Source organism: Triturus cristatus, chromosome 11 (assembly GCF_964204655.1).
Source record: "Triturus cristatus chromosome 11, aTriCri1.1, whole genome shotgun sequence".
Taxonomy (NCBI): Eukaryota; Metazoa; Chordata; class Amphibia; order Caudata; family Salamandridae; genus Triturus; species Triturus cristatus.
Genome location: NC_140594.1, coordinates 917,217,305 through 917,231,203, shown reverse-complemented (window position 1 = coordinate 917,231,203; position 13,899 = coordinate 917,217,305). Strand labels below are relative to the sequence as shown.

Below are 13,899 nucleotides of genomic sequence, written 5' to 3'. Positions count from 1 at the left end.
TGACATGTGCACTTTATACCTAATTAAAAGTGGCCTCTTAATTACGATGGTGCCTATAACATCAGTTACTCGTCCTATCAGAATTATATGTTTTTTGCTTTCTCACAAAGATTTTGTTTGCTGAAACCAGTCAATGCACAATTGCTGATTTCCAGGTAATTATTAATTTCTTAGTAGACCATCATGGTCCAACTCATGATGGGACAGAGTTTGCCATTCATGGAATCATCAGTACCCTCAGAATTGTTAAATCTGTGACAGGTAAAATCCAACCCATTTTATGGGTCATTCCTAATGTGGGCCTTAAAGGGCAAGTGCAACAGAATGGAGGATTCCCCTTTACTATATTGATGGGTTCACTGCCTCTCCACAGTCTGATTACCTGGATACCACTACATCCACAATCAGAATGATTGCTCTGCTCCTACCATGCTCAATCTTTTTCCCTTTGGTGTCTGACCTAGAGGTAGGGACCAGGGCAATGATACTGCCAAGATGACAAAAATATACTGCCATGAGATTGACAGCAGGCTCAAGGTGGAGTGATAGCAAGGTCCCCAGCAATTCCGACAATAGCTTTGACTTCCTAATTGTAAGGTAATATGGGAAAACCACCCATGTGCTATGGGGAAATCTATGGGATTATCTGATATAATGGAAGAGACAGAAGTGGACATTTCCCAAGGTGAAATGGGCTATCCCTAGAAATAGCCTCATCATGGTACACATATGATTCCTACCTGCAGGAGTTTAGGGGAATCCAGAACAGCATGGGGACTTGTGACTTGTATAGTGAGACTTTAGAGATAGCACAAGTCCACATTGCAAAGAATTGGGTGGGTACAGGCAGTTACTAAACTCAACAAGATTATTTTCATGTTCATTCCTGTTGTGGCACATATCAGAGGGTTCAGGAGGTTTGCCTGATGGATCTAGGCAATATCATATATGCAGAACACCCACAAATCGACTATTCGCACATAAATTGCAGTGTTGATTAAAAAGTATAGTTAGATTGTCCATATTTGTGGCAAAATGGAGGCTCCAAGGCCCCAATCGTAAAGGATCTCAAAGACTAAAGGGCATATTTAGAAGAACTCAATGCCGCTGTGACGTCAATATATAGATGTTACGGTGGCTTTTTTATCGCCTCATTTACCAAATCCCACTAACTACAGTTAGCAGCACTTTTCCGGCGTAAACATGGATTTTTTAGATCGCTACTTCTGTTAGTGGGACTTAACCAAAATGAGATGCAAGGTGGGTGTTCCAGTGCAAAAACTTCAGCTAACCCCACTTCATTATACTTACAATGAAATTTCCATACGGTGATAACCCTGCAAAACTGCAGATAAGTCCAGTTAGAGGCAGCTTTTAAGACCTGAAAATAGCTGGTCTTAAAATTGGTGCAAACATTTGGGTCCACATAGATGTTTGGGTGCTGGACAGCACTGCAAGGAACATTGCTGCACTGCCCTGAGCCAAAACGAAAGGACAGGGGTGCGCCCTATCAATAAGATAGGGCGCATTCCTGGGCCCCATTCATGAAAAGTGTTGCATCGCTGTGACAAAACAGTGTTGCGAGAATTTTCACTGTGCCCTCCTTGAGACACCATGGATACGCCACATTCAATGTACCGGTCCTAGGATGCTTGTTTCCAGTCCAGGGAGGACCTGGCCTGGCAGTTCGGGCTGGACTGTTCCCATTGGGTGCAGGGTCAAGACTGATTTGCATATGGCTGGGTCCAAACTGGAATGGCAAGGTGAGCAACAAAACGATGGATTTAGGCCCAGATCTCTGTACTGGGGTGAATGAATGACATTGTTCTGCATTCTGTCCATCAATTGTTGTTTATGCATTCATTGTACAGCGCTCCATGTCGCAATCAATGACAGATACGTCTGAAATCCTGACTTATCTGGCAGCGCTAAATTCATACATTTCTACAGTTGTGTTGCAAGCATTGTGCAACTCAAGCAATGCATGGAGACAGCATATCGCTATAGCACTGCATCACCCTTACGCCAGCCATGAGGCAGGCATAAGGTTTTGACGCAGTGGGGTCCTAGAGTTGTCAGTGTGAAATCTGAGAGACTTCCCTGCGCTAATCCTACAAGGCTTTGTTGCGTGGGAACGCCTGTCCGGCATACATCGTACCTGACGCAGGTATAATGTGGCACAGTGCTTCACAATGTCACGGATATGCCTAAATGCGCCACTTGGTAAATATGGTGCAACGTGGTGCAAGATTCACGCTGCAAGTATGTCAAGAAAATGAAGCACCGGTGGCATAAAACTGCCAGAAGGGGCTTAGGATTAAGCCCCTCTGTCTTTTTCCCCTATGATGGTGCACAATGGCTGCCATGCACCAGCAGGAACTCTAGGGCCATGGTGCAAGGGTGACTGTGTTGCGGAGTTGATTGATGTTGTGGCTCCATCTCTACTCAAGGCATCTGCAGGTGTGTCTAGACTAGTGGAGGCCGGGAGTGAACCAGTTGGCCTTCTTGGAGTGCTGTTTGCATGGTCTTTTCTTAAGGGGTGCCAGGGTGTCGGTGCAGTTGGAGATCCATTGGTGGAGGTTACGTGCTGAGGTGTTGGCATCTGTAAGCATTGTTGGAGTGGGGGTTCTTTGGTGGCCTTGATCCAGCTGTGATGGGGCGATGATGGCTGTGGTGTACGGTGGGCGTGTTGAAGGTGTGATGTATACAATGATGGTCAGTCCAAGAGAGTTCTGTGGTGTGGCTGTAATTAAAGTTCCCGCAGGCAGAGAAGACAGGCTTGAGTGTGTGTCTGGCTATGTGGGTTGGTGACTAGCTGCTTGAGTCCGATGTTGGCGAGGTTTCCCAGAAGGGGGGTTGTTCTGGTCACTGGGGTTGTCCAGGTGGAACTTGAGGTCTCCGAGTAGGATGTAGTTGGTGGATGGGAGAGTGTGGTGATGGGGTTGGTCCCGATCAGGAAGCGGAGGTGTTCCATGGTCACTGTTGGGTCATTAGAGTGCGTGGTCAGTCGGAGTGTGCTTTTATAGACAATGGCAATGCCTACTCTTGGACAGTCAGGGCGGTCCTTGGGGGTGATTTTGTAGCTGTCGGTGATTGTGATGGCGAGGCTGGTCTGGAACAGAGGTTGGTCCAGGTTTCAGTGAAGAAGGTGATGTCTGAAGAGGTGGCATTGAGGAGGTTCCATATTTCTGTGTCGTATTTGTGGAGGGATAGCACGTTGAGGAGGATGCAGTTGAGCCAGTCGGTTGAGCTGTTGGTCAGCTGGACGGCAAGAGGCGCTGGTGTGCTTATGTGGCACAAGGTGTGTTTGCAGTTTCGGCAGGCGCAGGGTGCAAGGGTATTCTTCAGTGATGCTAGCTGACAAGTGGCATGGACTCCAGGGTTAAGGGCGAGGAGGGTGCTGGGGTCGTAGTGGTGGAGTGCCTGAGAGGCAGGGTCACTGGTGCTGGGCACAGTAGAGGAGTGGATGGATGCAAAAGGGCTTGCCTTTGTCTTGCATTCGGCGCACCAGTGGCTCAACAGTGGCACACTCACTGCGCATGGCCACACAGTGTCCCCCATTAGGTAGTTCTGCCGGGGAATGGACAGCTGGGAAGCGGGAAACGCAGGAAAAACACTGGAGGGGGAGGGACACGGGGAACACAGCGGCGACAATGGAGCGGATAGGGAAATAGGAACTGCAAAAAATCACAGGAAAACAAAGGCCTAAAAGCAAATACAAAAAAAAGAAAAATGTAGAAAAGCAACAGAGAAGAGCAGACAGATGAACAGGAACAGCAGAAAAGACTGACAGGATGGCAGTCAAGCTGCAGAGCAGTGACGTTCTACCACTGGACCACCAGGGATGAGGCATAGGCAGGAGTCTGCGGGTGGAGGAGGGACTCAAACACCTGACCTCCGGGTCAAAGGAACCAGCAGCAGCAGAAGGAGACATCAGCAGTAGCAACCAGATGGCACAGTGCTGTGGGAAGAGGAAGTCAACTAAGGGTGTTCCCGTACACCCAAAAGCAAACTAACAGGGGGTAAGGAAAGGCAGCACTACCCGGTTGTTTCTTCCGATCTAACAGTGGTGACCAGATTCTGTGTTCCAGAGCGAGTAACAGTGGATCAAGCTGGATACCCAAGGGCCTGGGCCAGAACCAGCCTCTGTGCCCTTGGCACCCACTGCCACCAATGGCTGATCTCAGCAACTTGAGCCAGTTAGTGGAGTCCCCGCCAGTCTTTTGCGGTGCCCTGGGTGATGTAGGTCAGCCACAGTGCAGGGATTGCTCAGGGCACGGTGTGCGTCATCCACAAACGTTAGGCCTGGGTCTCACCTTCTCCTCCCCTCGACATTGACACAGGAGATCAATGCGCTGCACTCTCTCTAAATCTGGGACACAGCCAGCAGGAACCTTAGCCAGGTGTTATTTCAGAAGCCTGGTTACAGCTGTCGCTGCCAAGTCTGCTTAGGAATCTCCTGAAGCAGATGATGCAGCAGGGCCCCCTTAGGTGTGAAGTTGCAGCGCTCCTGCCACACATGTTTGGCCCATCTCAGGGGCCTCACCCTCCACAGCGTCTGCCCAGGACAACATCCTACGTCCTGTGATGCCCACCATTGGTAATCTCCTCCGTGTACTCCGGTGTAGTGTTGGCGCCTGGTATGCGATGCAAACTTCCTTACGTTGGTATGCAGGAGCACCTCTACCATTCACAGCTCCATGGGGTTTAAGGCGGTCTTCTCACACAGGTCCGCAATATGTCTCCATGCGACCTGCCAAACTTCAACACCAGGTAAGGGTAATCACCGATGCCTCAATGTCTACCGCGATGGCCCAGCAACTCCACAGCACCTCTGCCTCCCACTCCCGGTCACAGACACAGGCCCAGTGAGGCCTCCGGGGACTGTCCCTACTTTCAAGGTTTTGGCTGCCATGGTGTTGCAAGGAGGGCGCTATGAGAAGTTTTTCCCAGCGATGTGCCTCGTTTCATAACTGTAACCCTGAATCTGCTTTTTCTCTTCCCTTGGGACTCTGGCTAGTCATCCTGGCTGTTCATATGGCTGCTCCATTCTGCATTCCATTGGTTTTATTTCCTATTTTTCATTGGAGGTGGACTTACAGGTTATTTTTGCCTCTAGAGGCAAAAAAAGTCACGTTGGGCTGACAAATTTGAGTTTTTTTGCCACTAATGGGCCTTTCGTCACTTTTCTCTTGCTAACGTCAAAATTGTTATGGCCTTGACGCTAGTGTTAGCAGCAGTTTTCACCACGGCTAGCTGTCACTATCACCATGTGGCAGCGTATTGTAAATACATCGCTAACAGGATGATAGATTATGGTGATAGGCTGCGTTAAGAAAACTGTTGCTAACTAATGCTAACACTAGTTAGCGGCAGTTCTTGTACATATACTCTTAAGTGGCTTATTTACATGCCCCTTGTGCCACCGGTGTGTCACTCTTAACATGGGAAAAAATGACATACTGACGACGCAAGGGGCTTGTAAGTAAGCCTCTAAATTGCTGAAAAGAGCATTATGGAGATTTGACAGGCAGGAAATTGTCTAGTGTTTTATGCTAAAGATCAATTTTTGACAGGTTCAGTTTGCGCATATAAAAAAACCATTCTTTGAAAATTTCCAGCTGTAATACAGTGGGTGTCCTTTGCTAAGATGATGATGCCTGGGCATTTTGAAAATCAAACGCCATTTTAATTAACATTGGCACAAGTTATGAGTGCTGATGAGTGTGATACTTATGAAAATGGATTTCCACGAGAAAGACCCCTGGACGCTTCAGAAGGAGGGTGATGTCCGCCATTGAGGCGGAGAGACAGCGCATATGGACAGAAAGGACCCCGAACTCTTTAATTCGCCAGTGGAGACCTCTACCTCACAGTAATGTACAAATTAATAGAAAATAAAAAGTAAATTATTAAAAACAAATGAATCACTTCACAGCCCGCCTACACAGTTCCACTCAGGTATAAGAGGGAAAAGATTACTACTAACAGGGTTCTTCTGAATACGTATGGAGGGCCAAATATAGGTAAAAACAGCCTCTGCAGACCGTAGTTGTTGCAGATATGTAAGAGTGGGTCTGTATTGTCAAAAGTGACATTTTCATAAAAATAATTCAATATAAATTGATCTGGGAACAATAAGAAAAACGGACAAAAAAACATAAAGTGCTGAGTGTTTTGTTTAGACAAACCATGACACAGGCAGTTTGCAAATTGTCTTGACTAATCATTTTGATGTGGAAATATCACTATGAATTTAAGTTTAGTCTAAATCTCATAAAAACAAACTTCTGTGGAATATTTATCAGTTGGTCCAGGTAAAGTTGTAGACCATCTTCTGTAGACAGATTAGTACATGAGATGACACTGACCCGAACACTGCTCTTCAGAGGGACTTCTAGTCTGTGTAATATACTCGTAGAATAACAAATGAAATAAATGAAAGCTCTGCAGTCATGATTCGATGAGGAGTATATAAGGCGGACACACACTTTTGGTAAGGTGTGAAGGGTATGCCTGAATGAGTGTAAGAAGAGGCAGGTGAGAGCACGAGCCTGGAGAACGATGTGAGAGCAGGAGCCTAGAGAGAGAGTTCTCCTTTTTTACAAGAAGCCAGGCAGATTACAGAAGTACTTCGGGATACAGCCACCTGAACTGAAGCTAAGCAGAAAAGGACGATACCTGATGGAAAGGCCACACAATCAGAAGCTTGGAGACATCACACATGCAGAGTGCAATCTGGGTGGCGGAAGGCTGTTAATTTGGAAAATGTGCACTTGTAGCAGAACACTTTGGGCGGATTTGAGAGGTGAAAGTCCCCTGCTCTGGGGAGGGGAAATACGTGACACCGAGAAAGGGGGAAAGCTTACCTTAACATTTGGAAGCATTGGATATATATCCTAAACCCGATTTTTGAAAGGATAGGTTAAACAGTATGCTGAAACTGGACACTGAAAAGGGTGCATACTTCTAACATGAGGATGCTGCGAAACGGTTGCATTTTTATAGCGCCCTATAGTACATACATTTTATAGAGCTTCTTGACGAGGTGCCAAAGGCTTCCAGGAGGTCTAGTAAAGGGCTAATCTGTTTGTTGCCTATGGGTAATAAAGTATATAGATTTCAAAGTGGCCTATATGGTAACTGCGTGGTACACAAAAAGATAGTCACAGTGGAAATTATTCACATTGTATTGACAACCAACATATGGAGAAATTTGAGAGAATATGACAAAACCAATATATATATCATACAATAAAGGTTACTGATTTAATCGATTTGAAAGATATTTGTCAACAGATCAAGGATTTAATGCAAACATTTGTATTTTAGACAATCAACAAATATGAGACAATATAGGTGCAAATAACGTGGGGTGACAATGGTGAGGAGTAGGATAAGTGCAAGTGGATCTGCAGTGGAAAGGTGGCGTACGTATAAACCTCGACATACAATAGTAAGAACCTATCCAACCAGATTTCTGGTATAGACAATAAATGCAAAATCATAAACAGAGCGATGCAGATAATGATACACTGTCATCAAGTTTGATATGATCTGAGGGAACAAGTCGACGTTTCGATCCCTAAGCGAACCATCAAACTGTGTGTCTTGAGGACGGGGTCTTCATCAGGACGGTGGGGTGGTTGGTTGCAACTAGAGATAATGATAAGCGATTACGGGGGGATGTCTGAAGAAGTGACGTAAAAAGCGTATTCTGAAAAAGAAGAAGAATTACCGGCATCATCAAGATCCCTTCCTGCTGGAAATTAATGGTACATGGGCGTGTACGGCTCCTATGGGATAAAGGAGACAGAAACGGAAAGGAATAGCTAACATCAAAAATACCAATGGTTGGTATGTATATTACAAACGGTCGAGAGTCAAGTATTCACAAGGGTTAAAAGCCTTAGGTCCAAAGATCACTAGAGGTACTGTTGCGTCAATGCGTTGGCACTAGGTTCATGAAAGACCTGTGCTGGGGAGCATGGGGGAGGGTGAAAAAATGAATTAGAACATTAATTAATTAATTAAAATAGCGGATGGACGTGCATGAATTAAAATAAGTGAGAAATGGCTGCACTGGTGGCTGAGGGATTGCGGCTGCTGGTAAACGCTTGATTCAGATCCTAGAGATCGTGAGCGGTGTTAGTAGACGGGCCTGCGTTCCCGATATTACAATGATCAGAAATGGTGTCAAAACATGGTGTTGCCATAACAACACTCATCTACATGATGCTGCCGATCTGTGGCGTGCGAGTGCAACAAAGCGCGTGGATAGCGGTAACTGATTGCGTGTTGTTTGACACAAGTACAGATTCAGTAATTGTATAAAATATAAAATAAATTTAAGTAGAATTAGGAGGTAACTTTACGCATCAATAGTGCACCAGCAAAAAGCCTGGATTGCTAAGGAACAGCGGATTTACGGAGGGTAGCTGTGACATACCTGATCGGGAAGCGTCGGTGATTCTGACTGCTAACCCCATTCGGTGCCGTGTTACTGCTTAAGTATCCAATGTGGTCCAGAGATTCCTGTAATACTGGGGACCGTGTGCAAATTACGCACATGTACAGTATTCCGTTGTGGCTCAAAGGATCGGGTGTAAAGGCATGGGCTCATACAAAGGTGTAAATGCGGCATGATGGAAGTTGCATTCATCGATAATGGATTTAAAAAGATAAAAGCATATGTTTGGAAATGCGCATTCACACATGGTGTCTGTCTGGCCAATTTAGCGCACAATCTCATGATTCACTAAAACAAAGTCCTTGACAAGGCAAAATTCATCTACAACAGCACATTTGGTATTTAAAATTTAAAAGTATGTTTTAATCAACGCACAATCTTAATGTTTATAAATTCAGTGCAGAGAGGTTGCGTGGTCCCATAGGGTTGATGTGTATGTGTAATTTATGGCTGGAGTTCACGGTTCTCTAAACCACAGTCTTGAACAAGCAAAGTGCGCATTTGATGGCCGTATAGTAGCGTACAATCTCATTGTTATAATTTACATTAAAAGCAGAGTGTTTATGTGCCCCCACAAGGTAGACCATGGGGATATCTGAATTAAATAAATACTTGACAATGGCTGTGTCAGCGTGTGTCAGTGTATTTGCCATTCTGTCATGGATACGAATGTGTGGTTAAGGGCCACTAAGTGGGGACAATTGGGCATATGTGGCATCTACTTCATTTAGGCCATTCTGTACAGATTTGAAGCGATCCATCCATTTGCATTCTCTGGTATTAAGAATCAAGCCCAGATCTCCACCCCTGACGCCAAGTGCGACTGCTTCAATGATCAGCCATTTGATGGATTTTGGGGGATGTTTAAGTGTCTGGAAATGGTCCACCATGGGAGCTCCCATGGTTCCACATCTAATTCTACTACAATGTTGTAGTATCCTGCACTTAATCTTTTGGGTTGTCTGTCACACGTATATTTTGGCGCAGGGCACACGATTGCATAGATCACTTTTTTTGTGTTGCAGTTTGTGAACGTTTTGAGATCCACCGTACAGTTGTTATGATTAAATGTGGTGGTTTCAATCGTCAGGCGGCAGGCCTTGCATTTACCACACTTGAAATGGCCCACTATGTCAGGAAGATGCCACATTGTGTGGATGGTGGGCTGCGGCGGTGGTGCCAAGAGAGATTTAACCACATGGTCACGGACATTTTTGCCCTTCTTGAAGGAGTGCATAGGGGGTTCTAGGAGTTGTAGTTCTCTTGCGACCAGATGCCAGTGTTTGTTGACAATTTGTCTAATTTCGTTGCTCCGTGTAGTGAACGTTGTGACACAGATTAATCTGTCCAGTTGTTGGGGACGGTCCTTCGGAGTGAGGAGCGTCTCCCTCTGGTTGTCCCAAGCTCCCTTCCTGGACCGTTTGACCAGGCGTTTGGGGTATCCACGTTCTACCAAACGATGGATTAGTTCATCTGATTCCCTAAAGAAATCCTCCTTCTGGGTGCAGTTTCTCCTGATTCTTAGGAACTGACCAAAGGGTACGTTGTCACGAAGGCTCCTAGGGTGATGACTTCCGTATCTCAGTAATGTATTCCTTTCTGCAGGTTTGCGGTACAGAGTAGTGTACAGACATTCGCCAGTAGCTTTGATGGATATGTCAAGAAAGTCAATAGTAGATTTATCCTGATGGATGGTAAACTGAATATCCAATGATCTCAGATTTAGCCAGACAAAGAAGTTCTGAAGTTCCCGGCCGCTTCCTGTCCAGACCATAAAAACGTCATCTATGTAACATTTCCAACAAGAAATATTGTCTCTGAAAGGATTCGATGTGTTGTAAATGAAGTTCTGCTCACAATCATCCATATAGAGTATTGCCAGATCCGGTGCGAAGCCAGCCCCCATAGCCACGCCCTTGGTTTGCATGAAGAAATCTCCCTGAATGTAAAAGAAATTCTGTGTCATGGCGATCTCTAGTAGTTGAGTAATGAACTCGGTCGGAACATGAACCGGAGATATCCTGGTGTCCAGATATTTTGTCATCACTTGTAATGCATGCTGTTGAGGGATGCTCGTGTATAACGACACAATGTCCATTGTGACGAGAATTTGTGTATTGGGGTCAAATGGCATGTCATCAACAATGTTGATCACTTCCAGGGTGTCACATAGATATGACTCAGTTTGTTCCGCCAATGGTTTCAAGAAAAAGTCAATGTATTTACACAAGGGCTCAAGGACCGATCCACAACCTGAAACAATCGGGCGGCCAGGGGGTTGTTCCAAATTTTTGTGAACGGTGGGGTGTATATAGCTGGCATCTGTGGCTGCTTCTGATTGAGGTACTGGAATTCCGAGTTGGACAGGTATCCCTTTTTCTTGCCTTTTTCAGTAGTACGTAATATCACAGTACTAATCTTCTTGGTGAGGTTGGTGGTCAATTTGGTGTAACTAACTTCATCATTCAATTGTAAGTAGAGTTCCTTCTTGTAGTTGTCAACATCCTGGACCACAATGGCAGCGCCCTTGTCGGCTGGTTTGATTACAATCGAACAATTGTTCTGTATGCTTTCCAAAGCTTTGCGTTCAGCACTGGTAATGTTGTGCTTAACGTACTTCTTTGTTGAGCAGGTCTTCATAGCTTCCTGGAGGACCATACTCTCATAGGTAAGGATCCGATGGGAAACCATCTGGGATGATGGTGTAAAAGTTGACGGAACTCGTAGTCCTGTGCAGGATGGGGTGTTCTTGGAGGGTGAACGCCTGAAATAATGTCTCAGGCGTTTTTTGCAAAAGAAGCGATGTAGCTCACTCTGGATATTGAATTTGTTAGGATATGCTATTGGAACATACGATAATCCCTTTTCCAGGATGGTGCATTCATCCTTGGTCAGCTGGTAAGTAGACAAGTTAATGATCGGGTCCTTTGGGTTAGTTACCAGTGGTATACCCAACGTCTCGTTTGGATCTCTCCATGCTGTTCCTGGAGTAACCTCACTTGCTTCTGTGCTTGATTCTGGCCCTGTTGGCGGCCTCTGTCCCATCCTGGGCCATGAGGAGTTTGGGCGCGCATGCGGCCCCTGTTCAAATTCCAGTGTGTTCCTCTGCCTCGCGGTGGTCGCCATTGGTTTTCCTCTAAAAAAGGTCCTGGTTGGGGGTAATACCATCCGTCCTGATAGTCGTACCCCGAGCTGGTTCCTTGTTGGTCCCCTTCACTTCCAGTTGATCCAGAGGATTCAGAAAAAGTTGTGAACCTGCGGTTACCTCTGAAATTTCCTCTTCCCCTGTTGGTGAAGCGTCCCTGTTGATCCTGCTTGTAAAAATCGTCTTGTAGGTATGGGTAAGTCTGTTTCTTATCGTAGAAGCATATATCCTTAGAGAGCTTGTCCAACTTCTTAGCTTGGGTGTTGATGTCAAACTCCTGGATCGTTTTCTCAAGGCATTCTAAGGCTCCTTTGCATTTGACAGAGCGTTGTCAGTTGAGATTTCACGTTTGAGATCCGCAATTTCCTTCATACGTTTTTCAACTTGTTCAAGAGCAGTTTCCACACCCAAAACCATCCAGTGGCGTGAACAATTGTTTGCCACGAAACTGAAACCCTCTTTAAATTTTGGTTGGTCAACAAATATAGCCGGCTCATTCCTGACCTGAAGACCTACAGGGATGATGTTTGCCTGTAAGTATTTGGTCAAGAGACGCCCATGTAGCCTGGTTCTGACTAGTTTCTTCTCCAACCTCTCTAATTTGATGATCTTCTCATTAAGGGATTGTTAGACCTGTCAGCCCTTTGGGTGGTCCCTCCTCATCATTATTTATTTTGTCCCACTTTTGCCTCAAACCCTGTTTGAATTTTTCCTTTTTGGGAACCACCAGACTTTTTAGTGTTGCTGCAGATTCAGGGAGCCATTTTAGCTACCCCTGAAACTTCTGTCTGAGGGCCTGGAGCACAAAATGGTGGCCACCTGTGACATCACCAGCATCCACTGGAACCTGCTAGCACCTTCCAGAACATTCCAGAACCCTGTGACAGTTGGAGGCGGTTTAGAATGTTGGGAAGCTAAGACAGAGAGTTGGCAGTTGGAGCTGGCAGTTGGCACCTGACTGGTGAAGAGTGAGCAGCAGAAACTTGAAGGAGGAAGGAGTGAAGCAGCAGGGGTGGAAACTTGTGCCTGGAGTGGGGTCCATAAACCCACCCTTGATACTAGTCCCTACTGACTGAGCCCAGCCTGGAGCTCTGTGTGGGAAGAAGCAAGAAAAACCATCCTAAGGACCTGGACAGCAGGAACAGGCCTTAGAAACAGAGAACAGCAAGATCCTGACCTGGAAACTGGTTTCCCTGGAGTCCGACGTCGAGTAGCCTGAGACCTGGAGCCCGAGGTGGAGAAGCGGCGCTGACTGGAAAAGCAGACGTCGTACCCGGAGCCGCCAGAGGTCGAGAGAGGGCGCCATCAGAGGTCGTGAGGAGTACCAGAGGTCGAGGAGGAAGTCACCCGAGGTCGAGTGAGCGGCGTCATCGGAGGAGTGAAGTCCGCCCTCCGGAGTCGTCGGAGACCAAGGTGAAGTGTACCGGAGGTCGGGAGTGAGGATCGCACTCCGGAGTCGCCGGAACCTGAGAGAATCGTGCCGGAGGTCGGGAGTGGAGGTCGCACTCCGGAGTCGCCGGAAACCTAAGGAGAGGAGCACCGGAGGTCGGGAGTGAGGATCGCACTCCGGAGCCGCCGGAAGTCGACGTCGAGTCAAGGCCGGCCGACGTCATCGAAGTTGAGGTCGCCATCGGACCGGAGCCGCCCGAAGTCGACATCGAGTAAAGACTGCCCGACGCCATCGAATCGGAGGTGGAGATCGAACCGAGGCCGCCGACATCGAAACCGGAACCGCCTACCGGCGTCGTCAGGAACTGACATTGTGCCGAGGCCGCCGACATCGAACCGGAACCGCCTCACGGCGTCGACACGACTCCAGCGGCGTCGGAGCATCAGAAAAAGGGCAGTAAGTGGAGTAGAGGGCGCCTAAGGCCCTGTGGAGACCTGAGAGACTGCTCTAAGGGGCTAGGGAGGTGCTGGAACCAACCTGACTGTGCCAGGGGGTGAGTTGAGACTAATTTAGAGGGGTTGTGTGGAGGGAGAGAGCCAGGTCTCTGGTATTCCCCCCTTGATCTACCTCAGTTTAGGCCTCAGCCTTGTCCAAGCCAGGGAGTAGACACCCTCAAGCCTTCCACATCCCTACAAGCTGTGCCTGGGCCAAATCAGCCCTTAGGAATTCAAATGTGATCTGATTCTATGAGTGTCACTGTCAGCTTTTAAGTATTTATTAGGGGCACTGTATTTATTGTATTTAACCTATTTATTGCTTCACTGTATTTATTGGTCCACAGTATGTATTGATGCACAATATTTATTGGTTTACAGTATTTATTGCCTCAGAATA

At 46.7% G+C, this 13,899-nt stretch overlaps 1 pseudogene; it reads left to right on the top strand.

The window, feature by feature from the left end:
- Positions 1 to 11,807: 11,807 nt before the first annotated feature.
- LOC146785607 (homeobox protein Nkx-6.1 pseudogene) overlaps positions 11,808 to 13,899 on the top strand; it is a 36,426-nt pseudogene continuing 34,334 nt past the window's right edge.